Raw genomic sequence first — 17,310 nt, 5'->3', positions numbered from 1 at the left:
TGGGGAAACAAACAGGACCAAGTTGATATATATGTACAGCGCGGATATTTAATATCTTTTCTGCATTCTTCCATTTTGTGTTTACAGAATTATGTGCAGGCATATTGCCATAGGATGGTATGCACAATATCTACCATTATTGATTAAAATGTATTACCGGTATTCTCATGATATACTAGTATTCTTTCATTTTACTCATACTCACATGTTACACTACACACATCAACAATTTAAGTTCATACAACTGTTATGCAATTAAAAAATAATGTCCTTTTTATTCACTGAATAATACTAATCCAATGAAATATTTACAATAATTGACACATGTGTTAAACAAAAGCTGCGGTTTCTGAAAAAAATCACAAACAATAATATAACCAGACTTTTGAAACCAATATTTCAAGTCATTCATTGAACGTCTGTACAATTGTAGCAGCGATTTAAAAAAAAAAAAGACTTGGCAAAAGACAATGGTAAAAAGTTTGCCAAATATACAATTATGCAAACTTCACCACAATTGAAACAGTCTTACTGAGCTGTACCCTAAAAACCTCCACACCAACTTTCAAATCAATTGGAGTTGTGATCTCAGAGAAGATTTCTTGACCAAGAATAGAAAAAATTCCCAAAAAATACAATATACAAATAATCACTGTTTATGACTCGTCGGTGTAATAACATGAGTACAGCCTGTATCTAGTCAATAAAATTCAAAAGTTGAGTGGTCTTTGTTCAAAACTAAAAATGCATCATGAGCTTTTAGCAGAATCAAGAAAATGCAAAAACATATGCTTATACATTAACGCTTTCACCACCATGGTTTCTCCCAAATCCATTGTTATCAATGGTGAGTGTGGACCTGTTTACAGGGAATTGGGGGTGAAAAGGTTAACATTGTCCTGTAATGAGTTGTCAGTGCTGTTGATATTGTCATTTGTCTGTATAACGCTCATGGCCCACAGTACAATCAATTACCCACAATGCTGATCGATTTGTACCAACGACGTTAGTTTTCTTGTAACTTTTTCAGTTCTGCAAAAAGCAATAATGTGAAGTCTCACGATAATTGATTAATTATATTTATTAAAAGTACGTTGAAATATTGCAGTATAAATTTCAAAGAAACCATTAAATAACCATAAAAGTCACATTCTTCAGGTACTACAAATGTCAAAGTTTTGGGAAGCAAGTTATTACCAACTGAAGGGGTCATTCTCTGAAAATAGCATGTAAATTTCTTTTGTCTTTTCTATTTGGAAAAAATCAATATCCTTTTGTTTCATAAAACAGGTGCAAACAATTCTCCCTACTTTCCATCACTTTTTTTATGGCTCAGGAAGCAATCAGTGGACAATTTACAAAAATGCTATCTCCTCTCTCAATCATGCAAAATTTTCTTAATCCTTTAAAATGGGAATTGAGAAGAAAGGTGTTTTTTAAAAGTACGTTCTCAGAATTTCTACATGTGGTCCAGGAATTTGTCTACACATGGGAGACATGGTAGACTTCACAGGGGAATCTACATTGGTACAAATCATGATGTATTGTGGGAAATCTCTAGTACTGTGTGGCCCACCATCCTCATCCTCAGGCTCTGGTCTGATTGGGGCCACGCCCTCAATGCAAGGTAGCCTCAATATGCATTTCCTTTGATGCAAGTGTTTTCCAGAATGTACGCAGTTTCACTTCTCTCTCTATCCCATGGCAAGTGTCTCCGAATAAAGGCACCACCCTTGCAACTTCTGTCATGCTCGCTGTCCTCAGAAGAAACACACACAACTATCAAATGTCTTCAGCTTCATGCTAGTCCTTGGATAGCCCCGTTTGCGTCCTTCAATTTCTGTAAATAACGATACACAGAATAAATCATCAGAATTGTACATTATCCATTTAGTTTGTTTTTGTTTAAATCTGTGTATTTATAGACCTTTGATAATTCATTTGAAAGTACTTCATTAGACTAGAATGGTTAAAAGTTGATATGTATGCAAGAAATTTGATTTCTGAATCTCACTGAAATGTTGATTCACTATACACTGGAGTCTATGAGAAAACTATGAATAATTTTTTTACAATGCTTAACAAACACATTCTGTGCTTTCTGAGGTGTTTGACAATTGATACAAATGTACTTGATTCAAATAGGGTGTTTGAAGGTTCAGATGTGGACAACAGTAATGATATTGGAATTTCAACTAAACATTTCTATTTTCATAGTACTAGTGGTCAACAGGTCACTGTTAAATATTTTCCCTGACAAAACTTGCTATATCTTTAATATGTAAGTAATAGAAATTGTTCATTGCTCTCAGTGAGCTCGATTTACAATAAGACAAGCCTCAGAGTTGCCAAGGCAAGATGTTTATGGGGCAGATAATTATACTTTTGTTCAGATTTACAGTTAAATGACTACCGAGAGTGAAATAATGCAGCGAATCATTTTATCTCCCAAAAAATGTTTTGAACACTTAAACTACTTTTTTAACAATTTAAAGTGAACCCCAACCCATTCAAATTGTGCTGGCTGTAATAACTGAATGCTCCCTTGATGAATAAACTGGTCATCTATGTACTGTTGCACATCAAACTGACAAGTTTATGCCATAATATACAAATATGAAGATAAAAATGTTTTTTCACTGATTCATTGCCTATTTTATTATTTAGGCCAAAAAAAAAAAATAGTTTGTTTCTCATCCTATGCATCTTGCAAAAATGATGCGGTGACGCGGGTTTTTTGCTGCTACTTTTTTTTATTCAACCATCAACAACAACGCCCTTACAACATGAGAACATAGGAATGCATGCAGAGATAAATGCACAGCAAATTTTTAGCATATCAACAGTGCTGCTTTTTGACTATTAGTGCAGAATGCAGTTTTGATAGCTCTCAATGACATAGTGTACAGTTCTGAATGGAATGTTACAGCACTGTGTGATGTTCAATGTTCTGTCTAGTTCAGTTTTGTATATCATAAAATATTTTGTTGCTTTGGTATGATCTGAACGGTTTGATTTGTTCTTAGTTTTTTTTCTTTTTTTTTCGTTCACTCTTGAGATGCAAAAAAAAAGGTTGGCGCGGCGGGTCTACATTGACGCGCGCGGGGATGAGAAACAAACTATTTTTTTTTTTGGCCTTACTAAATATTCCTGTTTTTGTTAGGAGAGACTAACATCAATGTATCTCCAAGACACATGGTGTATGGTCGTGCTTCCACTATTAATTTTGCAAAACATATCATCAATTAATGCTTCAGCAAATGGACCAAGTCTTTGTACGTTGGTCGAGAACTAATACAGTAAGACATATACGTTAGAATATTAAATCTGTCAAATTAGGATGGAATATTGAGGTAGAAATATTTTGTACCATGCAGCTTTGACCTACAGTGCCTTGTAACATTTACATATATTAAACTAAAAAGAGGGCATGTCATGCTGGGGAATCACCCAAATCAAAGACTGAACTGACTGCGTATGGGTGCCAGTATGGATTAAAGGCAGGGGGACTCGGAGCCTATAAATACCCCTATCTCCCTGGGCATTCATAATCCAACATGAGTGGCACATGGTAACAGCATCAACGAATGCTCCCGAAAATCTGGAGTTTTCAACAACCAAAGTGTAAATTAAAGCACTGTTCCAACATATTACTTTTGTGAATACTTGTGGCATCACCTTGTTGGTGAAATTCTCTCATTATATCCATTTTAAGTTGATTTTTGATGCGAAAACTGCTGCGATGCTGTGGACGTGTTCGAAGCATTCAAAGAACAATAGGGGAAAGCTTTCAAACAGCTGCCAATCACGAGGGGATGCACGATCAAACATTTGTTGTGTCAATCAGATCGATACGAAGTCAACAATGAATAAACATTTGTATCACTGAGCCTTTCATACCGTCCAGAAATTTCAAAGCTACAATTTTTTTACCCTGACATATAATACAGCGACCTTGCACAATAATGATCATTCCACTGCTTCTGTTGGGTTTTGTTGCTTTTTTAAATTCGCTCCGTGGCCCAGTAGATTTTTTTCAATATGATACACAATTTGAATTTTTTTCAAGGTAAATTTAGTATATTCTCTTGTCCAGTTTGATAGAGTAGAGGTCGAGCCCGGCACTGTTGACTGAGATCGGGCTTGGGGCCATTTAATCCTGCAACCTGAAGAGTTCTGTATGATCATCGTTCAGCATTTGGGTGATTTTTGTTGGTCAAAGTAATCAGTAACAATGTACGCAAGATTCCTTATGTTGTTTTTGTCACCGTCATACATGTATACGAACGGTTTTCGATTAAAAATGGTAAAAATATCCAGTGCTTGTAAATGCATGCACAGATTCTTCAGTGACTGTTTATGCAGCAGTCGTCGATTCGACAAGGATTTGCCACCATGTAACAACTGTAAACACCGCGTCAACAGTCCCAGGTATGTAGGAGTATCTCAAACTATACACTCCGAGTTCCAAAACCGAGTCGGACTTGCAAGTCCGAGTACTCGGACTTGCATACTCCGAGTAAACCTGCTTACTCGGATTTGTATACTCCGAGTACATGGCCTACTCGGACTTGAATACGCCGAGTAATACGTGTTCCTATAAATGCATATTTTGCCATGCCGGACAAGAAACGATCTGTCGAAAAAAGTATTTTATTACTCACAGAGTTTACGGCTAGTGCGGATCGATATGTCGAAAATCTGCTCTTTTGAAAAAAAAAACATTTTCACGATGTCTTGTAATCTGTTGCGCATGGTATATTTAACCACGGTCCCTCCACAAGGAGGGACTGGGACCATGATTTTACCCTCAGAAGAAAGCTACTGCCACGGCCGGCCACAAAGTTTTTGAAAGATGACTTAGACCATGGAGGTAGTAGAGAAGGAGTCACAACTAGGCAGAGATCAAAAGGACCACGTGTTTTGCCGCTGTTTGCCTTACAAACTACTCCATTAGCACCAACGGGACTTGCGAACGCGTTTTCTCGGATTTAGGAAACAAGATTAAGTTCGTTCGGGGTCGTTCGGGTGTTTTGGCCGTCCCTCGGCAGTTGACAGATCTTCAAACATGGCGTCACGTGTCCAAGCGACACGTCGGAAAGTTCGAGTCGTTCCACTGATTTTGATGTACACAATGTTAAAGAGGTCGAGGAACAGATAATTGAGGAAGGGAATTTTTGTATCTGCAAAGGCGCGACGGAGACTGAGTTGACGATAGCTTGCCATCACAAAAAAATGCCATACATCGTAGAGCAGCATTGTTAACACGCCAACTTTTTCCAGATCCAGTTCTTGGTTCTTGACGTGTTTATCATGTTGTACTGGCATTAATGATAAGGTTAAATAAGAAAGCATAGCTTTTAACTGCTCCGTCCATGACTTTAATGAATGGTCGCGATACAAAAACAACACGTACGATGCATTGAAACAAAGCGTCGCAGCGTCGCCTATGACGTCGCTGGCGTCGCGTCATAAACACCCGGGAAACGTTACAAGTTTAACCCACGCTCACGGCAGTGCTGCAGTCCGCTGCACCATACTCAGTACATGATTGAAAAGTTCGTGATCAGAACTTTCATTCAACAAGGAAAGGTTCCTGCGATCGAATGTAAAGTATATAAAAAACGACGTTAAAATTACCAAGATTTTGAGAATGAAAAACTTAAATTCCTTGTAACTTCACTTTTCGTGGACGGAACGTGTCGGTTCTTACACTATCATGACGCACTTGACCCAAGCTACGCAGATACAGTCTTTGCGCATGTGTTATGACACTGTGGAGAAACTGAGTCGCATTAGCAAACCCAGGTTAATTTCACTCGGTTCGGTTGCGAAGGTAGCGTCGGCAACGCAGATGGCGGGAAAGGGGTGTAAAACAATGGACATAAAGGGATTAAACCAATGGTGCACAATAGTAATAAAGGTAATTATCTCAGTTGTGACTCCTTCTCTACTACCTCCATGCTTAGACGTAACATTTGCATTAAAAACCAATAAATTTCAGGCAAGTCCAGTCAGTTACTCAGTTCGATATCACAATCGGTCCAGCGAACTTAAATCAATGCATGACATCACAGGTCAAGTCAGGTCATTATTACGACCAAGTGGTCACTCGCACTCGGTTCATACCATAGACGAGCGCACTGTGCTCATTTTATTTTGAAAAATTACTAGTTTAATTATTTTATCAAGACATAATATGCCTAAAATGCTTGGGCAAGTTTATCATGGCCTCGCTACGCCAGCAAACCACGGCCATGACGTCACAGGTCGACAGGTCATTCAATTATGGCGTCCGTGTTCTAATAACTTGCCGCGCTGCATCGCGGTGATCTTGAAACGTTTTTGTGCCCAATTCAAGTCATGTATCAAATCAGGATCTGATCCGGTAATGAAACGAAAAGACAAGACAAACTCATAATTTGCGTGACGGTAGCTATACTCGACGATGACTTGAGCGTGTTGTACAAGATACACAGATCGGATCAGAGGTCAGACAGATTGCGTTAACAACTCTTTTCTCTGAGCGACTGGAAATGCACTGCAGTGTATACGCTGTTCCTGTGTTTTTTCCAGCATTGTTTTTTTCTATAAGCAAGTATAACTCGACGTATTCAAGTCCGAGTAGGTCATGTACTCGGAGTATACAAGTCCAAGTAAGCAGTTTTACTCGGAGTATGCAAGTCCAAGTACTCGGACTTGTAAGTCCGACTCGGTTTTGGAACTCGGAGTATGCTGTTGAAGGCACTCTTACATACCTCACAGTCCATAAAAAATTTCATGCTAAATCGAGTTAGATAACAATTGCCTTGCAGTAGGAAAGGTAAGTCCACCATCCGTAAAAGTTGTTGATCTGAAAAATCTTCACTGTGCACCAATTACATGAGTGCCTGTTATAGTTGTACACGTAGTTCCATGGGCTTCAATTGTCCTTTGTACGAGCTACTAGTATGTTCAAAGTGCGTCAAGGTATGAATATTTTGATGTTGAAGTACGGGTACATTGATTTTGTTCAAAACCACTGCCTGTTTGTTCCTTGTGTTTTTTTGTGTGTCCCTAACGTTGACTGGCTCTATGTGCGTACGGTACAAACATAGCAGTCGAGATTAAGATTTCCTGGATAAATAGATACACTCATAGTTTATTCCGCCTCTGATGCAAAGATACACACTGTTTTAGATGTGCCACTCCTAGGCCCTGGGATCAAATTCAATACCTTTAAGAGTTAATCTGTTGGTGCTTGATCTAGAAGTCATCGCTGATGACATAGTCTCCATTGGATTGTAGTTTAGGTTTAAGTTTATAGGAAAATAGTTTCATACTATTTTAGTAAAAGATAAAATTATGGTTTTTGAGCATGTCATGAAATCTGGAACATGTTATCAGAACAGAAGCTTGTTTCATCTTTCATTACACAATTTGCAACAAACTCTCTAACGACAGTTTGTCTTGTGATATTGTTTAGATGTTTTGTTTCTCGTACAAAGTTCATAAAGTACACTTCAAGGATTCCTTCAATAATATTTTGGCAAGTGTTGGGAGACAGAGTTAAAAAGAACATTTCTTAGGTTTGACCATGCAATTATTGTATGTCATGTACATTTGTGTTTGGAACTCATGTACGAGCCCCTTAAGTTGTTTCAACACTCTGCTTCTCTATATAAAATTGCAGATTTACACATTTCATTGTGATTTCAAAATTTGACATGGGCTAAGCTGCATCACTATCTATTACATCTGTATCTTCAAAAGAAGATTATAAATGCAGATTTTGTTGCTTATGGCTGTTAGCTAGGTGCTCTGCAAATATAACCATAGACCTTAAAACGGAAAAGGACAGGCAACTGCCAGAAAAGACAAAGAAACTTGTGTGTTTACCCGTACGATCTGGGTTATAATCCTCTGCGCAGTTATGTAAACGCAAAACACGTACGTCACGTGATGACACAGTGACGTCTTGGCAGCACTGGAGCTACAAAGAAGACGCTATACCTGTGCTGTCGAGTCAAGTCGCGTTCTGTTCCGGGGTCTAGTTCACGTTGTTTTCAAGCATTGTATTACCCATTGATTTTTACAGACAATTTTGCTACCATTTTCGACAGATGAGTCACTATTAGGTATATTTATTGTTGTTGTTTTGTAATTCCCGTCAATTCATGATCGAGTCGGCAAAGTTAATTTTGCAATCTAATCATTGTACACCCTGATAACTCTTCCGTTTATTTCTGATTCATGTGTAATGCTGTAAACTTCTTTTACTTCATTATGTACTTCTTGCACTTCGGCACTGTAGTATTTTTAAAAACTCGTGCGTCTTCAGCCCGATCGGCCATTGTTGTTTACGAAGCGACTTCATGTTTCAACTGAAAATTTCATAATTCATACCCTGTCATATTTCTCTGCTGTAATGATAATGCATGTCAATGATAGTAAACGTTTCAACGTTAGGTATTTCGTCAACTGACTAGTATTTTGCGGGGCAAATCATGTTTACATTGTAAAACTTGTACCAAATTCACCAAATTTGTACCAAATTCACGTGCAGGCATCTCCAGCTCGATCGGCCATCATGATTGCTGTTGATGGACGATCTTTTTGTGCGTTTCAACTAAGTAATTTTTTTACCCTCTTAATAATGCATGACAGTGCTAATGTACGTTTCTACGTGTCTTATTTCGTGGATTGAACTAGTGTTTTTTGGAGGAAGTCATGCGTACATTTGTAAAACTAGGACTATTCACGCGTCTCCGACTCAGTCGGCCATTGTTGTTTTCAACACGACATTTTGTGCGTTTCCTCTTGAGTAATTTTTCGTACCGTCTCATGTTTCTCTGTTGTAATAATAATGCATGACAGTGCTAACGTACGTTTCTACGTGTCTTATTTCGTGGTTTGAACTAGTATTTTTAGGAGGAAGTCATACGTACATTTGTAAAACTAGGACTAAATTCACGCGTCACCGACTCAATCGGCCATTGTGTTTACAACACGATATTTTGTGCGTTTCCTCTGAGTAATTTTTCGTACCGTCTCATGTTTCTCTGTTGTAATAATAATGCATGACAGTGCTAATCGTACGTTTCTACGTGTCTTATTTCGTGGTTTGAACTAGTATTTTTGGAGGAAGTCATACGTACATTTGTAAAACTAGGACTAAATTCACGCGTCTCCGACTCAATCGGCTATTGTTGTTTACAACACGACACTTTGAAATTAGACGCGAAAGCTTGAGCATGCGCTGATCGCAATGTTGTAGTGATTAACATAATCTCGCGTCTGACAAGCCTCTCAAATCACGGGAATTTCCGTGAGCTTGCGATACGAGAGATAAACAGTTACGTTTGTTTATGTTAATGAGTGTTCAAGTTTTTCACGGATTATAACCAGGATTACATGAAAGAAAATAGCTAGTTGCCTGTCCTTCCGTTTTTAAGGTCTATGATTAAACCAAACATCAACGGTCAACTTATAGTAAAATTGTCTTACTATGTGTTGTAATGGGTTCTGCTTAACCATGTTCATGTACCATAATTCACCAACACTGTGTGCTTTGGTTAGCATGTCCTTCAAAGTTCACAACTTTAAACAAAAAACTTATCAGTGCAGACTTTGTACATGTGTATGAAGTACATACCTCTCATATTCTTCTCAGTTGTTGGCATGCCTTTTCGTGTGACTCTGTCATTCCTTGGGGCACTACACTTTTCCTATTTGTTCAACGCCTAATAAATATCTCCACGGGACCTGCAACTTGCAAGGAAATAAATAAAAAGAGGTTTAAAATTCTACTGTTTGAAAAAATGATTATTATCTTAAAAAACAGATGATGAATCATCAGATTTCACGTGACAATAATGACGATGAATCACATATTAATCTGACAGTCCATCAACACATATTTGAATCAGAAATATATCAAGCGTTTTCATTGCCTGAAAAGGCTCAACTTCATTGGATTCACACTGCACTATGCATTCCTGCAGTATCTCAGAGCTGGTAGACTGTCAGACCATTGATGAAAAATGACTCTTTTTACATCCATGGTCATATCAATATCTAAAATGTGCATGTGAAAGTAACACCACATTTCATTTTCAGCAGAAACAGAAAAAAATAGCGCCAATGGCACTTGATCACAACTGGCACATTGTGAAACTACTCTATCTCTGGGTACACCTGTACATGAAATACTGAATGGGTAGGTGCTGTGGTTTGGAGTTTGTCAGTAAATGCACACAGAAAACAAAGTCCCGAAGTAGCGAATTCCAGCCATTTTCAAACCACACTGTTTGTCAGTGGGGTAAGCAATATTCGCAAAAATCACATTTCCAGGCTAATAGACTATGTTTTACGAAATCACACGTCCTTATTACAAAATAAAACGATCTTTGTCTTTAAATCAATGCGCCAGTAAACAGGTCCAGCAGCAGGTTATGTCATCAAGTCTGTAATGTTAAGGGTCATAACAAATGTGAGAGATCTAAAACATTAAATATGTTGTTTTTTATCAATTTTATTACCAAAAGCGCATGAAAATCTCTGATACTTTGAATCAGCCATCCTGCATATTTGTAACATTCATCAAAACCTCATTTCTGTTCCACAACTCATTAAATAGTCCACAATGCAGGATTGGTGTACATTCCAAACTACATATATGAAAGACCCCTAAAATCAATTAGTTAAAGGGGGTTAGAAATTCCCCAAAACTATCTAACTGCTGCTCCGTTTGCTCCATTTTTGGAATCGGAACCTTGGAATTAGTCTGAATATCTCTACCAAATATCAATGCAGTCTGTTCAGCGGTTTTTGACTTTTTGTCGTTTACGAAAATGGACACTGTCCACCACCGGTGAAGCTAACCCTATATCACAACTTCCAGATGTGATAGTGACCTATGGTCATTATGTTAAAAATACCGCCAATGGCGCTTGGACATTATGACCACCTAGTATTATCGGCATTTATCAACAACCACACTCACTGTGAATTAGACAGACCACGAAGTCAATGAGCAACATATAGCTGAAAGACTATTTTTCACATTGTGATTTTAAGCTCATTTTTATGAGAAAAGAGACATGTATATGTATATGGAGAAAAAGCAGAAGACATATTTGTAAATTGTTTGTTAAGTGACAATCATATATGCATCTCTTGAAATTTTGTGGTTATAAGGTATAACAGTAGTGTAAGAATAATGAGGTATGAATAAGTTAGTAAAGCTAAGTTGACAGTAATTAAGATTACAAAATTATACACTAAGCTGGGGAAATCTGATTGAAATAAATGTTGAAAAGTAGCAAAGTCATGGTCATCTTTTGTCTGATAACAGGGTTCTCCCCAGCCCAAAACAGCGTCGCGGCCCGCGACGCTATCGTTCAAGCCCGCGACGCTTTCGATCTCACCGCGACGCTATCATTGTTACCCGCAACGCTATGAAGTTCAGCGGCAAAATGTTCACAATGGCACCTACTGGTCGACGTCCGTACGATCACACAAAAGGAAGACAGATTATTCGTAGCTTCTTTGTTTTACAATGTCACTAGTTATTACTCCTTTCAATTTGTATGAATAGTGTTAACAACAGAACAAGTTCACACGTCCCTTGTGGTGGGCCCTTGACGGTACCGGCACCGACCCATCCAAAGAAATTGTAAAGCTAAAGGACAGAAAAAATTGACAGCAAAAGTCAGCGACAATTTCCGCTCTTAATTGACGAAATATTTTCAAATCGAAATCAAACTGATTACACAATCCCTAGCTACAGAAGTGGCGATTTGGTGAAATTTCTGTTTGTCTCACATCTTGAAATAAAAAGTAAAGTGGAACGAAGACATCATCTGATCATGTATGCTGCCGATCAACAGCATAGCCTAGCATAGTGAACTGTCTGTCACCGCACCGGCATGGGTTGGCTGCACGTACAAGCAACTCAACTTTCCAAGATCAAACGGTCAGTATCTTGTGAAAACAGCAACATAGCAATGAAAATTGTTATAGTCAGTGGTAAAAACTCTTAACAGATGGAGTGTTAATTGCTTTAACCAAATGAAAATGCATATGAAGGGAATGAAAACCCACATCGCGTGCGTGAGTGAAAATACTGTAAACAATGGCGGATCGGATGTGACATCAGAGTGGGACTCTTCTATTTCGGTACCGGGGGTGCGCCAGATCAGAGAACCCTGATAAACGTACTGAAAAAACGTAGTATTTTCCTGGCGATGCTGTCACGGGAACTTCTATGCCTCATTGTTTTACATCTTTAATAGTTTCTTTGATCTGAGCAGTTTTACCAACTGTTACGATATATTTTACTCTGCTACCCTTTCTTTATTGGAGCATGGAGGTAGCAGATGGGAGTTAAACAAGGGTAGGAGCTTATGCAACTTAGTAAGGATGTACTAAATTTTGAAAAAAAGTCAGTCGAGGGGCTCTACTCCATAGGTACCCTGTTTTGTCAATTTTTGGTGAACACAAACTATATGCAAATTTTATGCAAATATTTGAAAAAACTAATTATGCAAATATTATGCAAATTAGCCGCTACTCTATAAAAAAAATCCTGGGAGAACCCTGTAATACCTTGTGTAAGTTCATGAACTTTACATAAATCTTGCTATAGATTTGTTGCTAATGGGCAATAACTGTTTTCAGATCATTTGAGAGCAATCTATCCATTACAGGTTTAAATTGTAATATACTTCTATTTAAAGGAGGAGAAACTTCTCAAATAATTTTTTTCCCTGTAATTTGCTGTGAGAACCACATGGACAGATGCTCAGGACTCTATGCTGGTGCTACCATAGACCCTCGAGAAAAACGGACAGGCAACTGCGATAGAGAACAAAGGGTCTATGGGATTAGCAGCCAGCGATCTATCTTGGAATAATTAAGAGGTGTTAATGGGTCGGGGACGGAATGAAGCTGGACCGATCGATCTGCACAACGTCCCGGTTTATAGACACTTGCATGCGGGTATACGGTAATAATGTTTCAGATTACAAGTTGGAGTGAAGTTGCAGTGAAGTTGGGCTCACCTCAGTCATACCGGTAGTGTGAAATGTTAAACAATTTCAATACCCAACACTGTAGCTAACAAGAGGTGGAGGTCTGAAGTTTAGTGGAAAGAGATGATTGATTATGTTAACTAAGATTTCTGCTAAAATATCAAGCGACCAGGATGACATTTGACCCAGCCAATATGGCTATAGGTCTGATTTTTGCTGGACGGCCATCATGGGAGGAAAGTGTACAGCAAAAATATCAAGTAACCAGGATGACCTCTGACTGAATTTAACTTATTTGCCAGTATTAGTGCAATTAGCCTTCATATTTGGTGGGATGAGGCGTCACATCATGAATTACTTAAGATCTGTCAAATAAAATATTATTGACGTTGACTATAGCACGTACAGGGACAGCATAACGATTGGGGAGAGTCACTTTTCTCAGCATCGTTTTGAAAAAGTCGCCCTCCCTCCCTATAAATTTTTTCCAGTCCCTTACCGGCCAGCACAGGTTGAATTCGTGAACACACATATCACAGGTCACCACTTTATGCACATACAAGGCCTCATTAAAATGTGATTTAACAGTGAAGATTAATCGATAAAGTGAATTAGAGTGAAAATTCACCTATTTCTACTAGCTTAAAATGCTAATCATGCAAATGAACTTTGGCTCGCGGCACGTGAATTAGCCTTATCCGTGGTCGTACAGGTAACTCTCTTGTGCTGCAGTGTATGAGTAATTGTCTATGTTTGCAAAGCAGGGGCACTCTCGGAGAAATCCTACCGGTGCGCACAGTAAAAATCACAGTCCTTAGCAATTTGTAGAGTTGTGCAAGTCCAACATATCAATAATTTGTCACATAAGTTACATAAACAATACTATAGGGCAGAATTCAGAGAAAACCAGGACAAAATGGGGAGATACATGTATTTTGAGGTAAACAAATTTCAAGACTTACAGCTAGTGGGTCTTTAACCCTTTGAACCCGGCTCAGACATAAATGTCTGATGACGTCATAGAGTACCAGGGGGTCAGGGTGCAAAGGGTTAAACATGCTAGTCGTCATGTAAATGTAACTTTGCATTATTTATAACCTTCTAAATTAATACTATTATTGTGACAAAGGAAATAAATTGACAACATAAATCATTAAATGTAATGTCTCCTATGACTATAGAAAAAAAAGGTCAAAAAATATCAATGGGCCCTATTCTGTCCTTGAGCCATTGTACATACATAAATTTGAGCTTGAATAAGTGGACTTGTGGGATTGAATTAAAAAATCGGCCAACATTCAACTGATTACAGTTTCAAAAGAAAATAAAGGATAGCAAATCTTCATTATCTTATTATTAACCTTCATGCACAGCCATTTGAGTAGAGGTTCAACAAACAATAGAGCGTATAAATCATGTGTTCCTTGGATTACTTTTCATGGAGACTGAACAGAAATTACAGGGGGTAAGGCCTTTTTGGGGTCCATTTTTTAAAAAAGCATTTTGAATTGTCATGCATGCCTTTGGGGCAGGGTTACCATTTTTGCGCAACTATTGAAACTATTTGAAAACAAGATGTGGCCAATACAGTGCTTTACCAAAAAAATATCAAATTTAATACATTGGAATCTGTTAGGCAAAATATTGACAGTTTTCCCCTATGCAACATGCATTATATGTACATTTATCCATGTTTGATAATTTATGTAATTCTAGTAGTTGGAATTTGGATGCAAAATACATCTGTGTACAAAAAATTGATTTTTGGATTATTCAATATACATTGTAGTCATGAGGAAACCATGATTTTTTTGCAATAAATCAATAGCTATATCTGTGTGTTTATAGATGCTTAATTATTGATATTAATGCCAGTGTTCGAAATTTGTGGAAAAAATCAACCAGTCACCAGGACTGGTAACGTCAAAAAGTTGCCTGTCCTGCCAAAAACTTACCAGTCCTGATACTGCGATTGCTTTTTGTGCCTAAGTATTTTTGTTATGCGCTGTTGAGTAGGATGAATTTACGGGAAAGAAAACTGTCTTGCCATAAAATTTGAATGGGAGCCCAGAGAAAAAATAGCAGACATAGTTTTAAAGAAGACTCCCCACGCTAAAGTCAACCTGTCCGCCAGACTGGTAACTTTTTATTTTACAAGTCCTGCAGAAAAACAACCAGTCTCGGACTGCCGGTTTGATTTTGGAATTTCACCGGAATGTTGATTCACTAAACATGTACATTCTGGTCCCTGAAGAAAATATGAAAAGGTATTTTGAAATACAACACCAAGCTAAATCTGTGCTTATATAAATGTTTGGCAACTGAAAATGTGCACAATGAGAATATTGGTTGAAAGAACAGATGTGAACAACAAATGTGATATTTGACTTTCACCCTAGTGATTTTTTGTAAAGGTTAAAAGTATTCTTTAACAGTTCAAAGTTAAATGAGAAACTTATATGTCAATTATTAAGATATCATTTATACAGACTGTGACTCACAGGGCACATGAAAATTTTGAAGGGACAATCTTTTCCTTGCTAACACATTTTGAAGGGTCATTATTTTCCATTTTATCAGGCACTTTTGCTGATCCTGGGATTGCCTTTGTTTAAGTATGTAGGAGGAGAATAAGTATGTAGGAGGACTACCTTTTGTTTTCCATTGAAACTGTAATCTGGTTGGTAAATTTTCTGGTGAGACAATCTGGTGCCAACACAGGCCTCTAAAAACACCAATCAATCCCCCCGCCCGTAATTTTGTCCAGTCCCTGACAGGTATCAACACTCATTAGCATAAAGTGACCCGGAAATTCGATGTTCATTATTCGTTTGAAATTATCAGGAATATCGATGATTTAAAACAAACAAACGTTCGATACTTTGCCAGATACAGATTTTGCTGGACACGTTTATACCAGAAGGAGTAGACGTATCCCAGACACTTTGGCTGGTCAAGAATAAGTGAATAGCTATACAACTGTACATACATACCTGGTAAATTGTAAGCTTACACGAGAACCGTTCAGCTGATGCAGGACTCTTTGGCGATCACCACACTGGCACTAGATTCAAACGTACCGCATAGTCGTCGAGACGGTCCAGGATTTCAAGATTAGAGTCTTAGTGGACATTCCTAGACACCGGCGGGACGTGTCAGTACTAAAATATATAGACGACGCAACGCAACGTTGAGTAGGCGACGCGACGCTATCCTTAACAATGGCGTCTTCTGAGTATGGCTCCCCAAGTGCTCAAATATTCACGAAACGAACTTTGCAAAGAATTTGATAACTATCACTTTTCACTCAATCTTGAAGAAAATGTTATTTTTTTTGCTCTCGTTAAATAAAAATATTGCTAACTGAACCATATATTCGTTTTCGCCGGCTAAAGCATGGAGGTGAGAGTAGAAAGAAAGAGAGCAGCAGGCTACGAGCTAGCTAGGGGGTCAATTTTCATCAACAGGCTGCTAGCTGCAGTTTACCTCTCAGCATGTACACAATGGGATTTCGATTTACGCATTTTTTACCTTCATGAATATTCCGGTGGCGAGATCTTTATCAAGATGGTCAAAATATAGCAGCTATTAGGCCTAATTAAAACTTTGGGAAATATGAACACGGTTTGAAATCAGTCTGATATAATAACTACCAACCTGTACATGTAGGCCTACTGACGGGAAAAGCGAAATTCTAGCACTTTTTTATGAAATCCATCATCGTATATCACGGTCGCAATTTACATGCGGGACTGAGCTCAGAGTTCACTATGACTTGACGTTGGATTTAATGGACCACGAAGGTAAATGCAGAAAGTGGAAAAGACATTTTCTTGAGCAATAGTCGCTACAGTCGCGGTATCTTTTCCCATACACCCGCTTTCCGGAAAAGTGTTTTTATATAAAAATGTGTACAATGTAAAACTTCGAAGTTCATCGTCTAAAAGTTGATTTGATACGCAGCAGTACGGTCTATTTTTGATATGCAGCAGTACGGTCTATTTTTTATATCAATGGGTATACTGATATTATAAGTTCTCGAAACTAGTACAAATAATTCCCCTAACTCTGAAATTAATGCGCGTTAGTTCAGAATTCATCACGATAGATCGATGCATCAAAATTTACGGATTCATGTGACTGAACTATCTTGTGATTTGTTTGCTAATTGACGTTTCGGCGGCGAAAGTCCAAGGCCCAAAGAAGAAGTATGCAGTCCAATCACATATTTTCGAAGAAATAACCACAGCTTTCCATATAATGTGCGAAATCCGGCCCTGACCAATGCTGCCGTCCT

At 38.1% G+C, this 17,310-nt stretch overlaps 1 long non-coding RNA gene across 2 annotated transcripts; it reads right to left on the bottom strand.

Moving 5' to 3' along the window:
* Window positions 1–1,439: 1,439 nt before the first annotated feature.
* LOC139128613 (uncharacterized) lies at window positions 1,440–16,219 on the bottom strand. Of its 2 annotated transcripts, none has more exons than XR_011551354.1 (3): window positions 16,007–16,219; window positions 9,635–9,750; window positions 1,440–1,840 (listed from the first exon to the last, which is right to left on the bottom strand). It is a non-coding gene; the product is annotated as an uncharacterized lncRNA (long non-coding RNA). The 2 variants fall into 2 exon arrangements; XR_011551353.1 differs by having other exon boundaries at window positions 9,635–9,744; window positions 16,007–16,212.
* Window positions 16,220–17,310: the final 1,091 nt, after the last annotated feature.

Source organism: Ptychodera flava, unplaced genomic scaffold (genome assembly GCF_041260155.1).
Source record: "Ptychodera flava strain L36383 unplaced genomic scaffold, AS_Pfla_20210202 Scaffold_61__1_contigs__length_779756_pilon, whole genome shotgun sequence".
NCBI classification, from domain to species: domain Eukaryota; kingdom Metazoa; phylum Hemichordata; class Enteropneusta; family Ptychoderidae; genus Ptychodera; species Ptychodera flava.
This window is presented reverse-complemented; position numbering and strand designations above follow the sequence as displayed.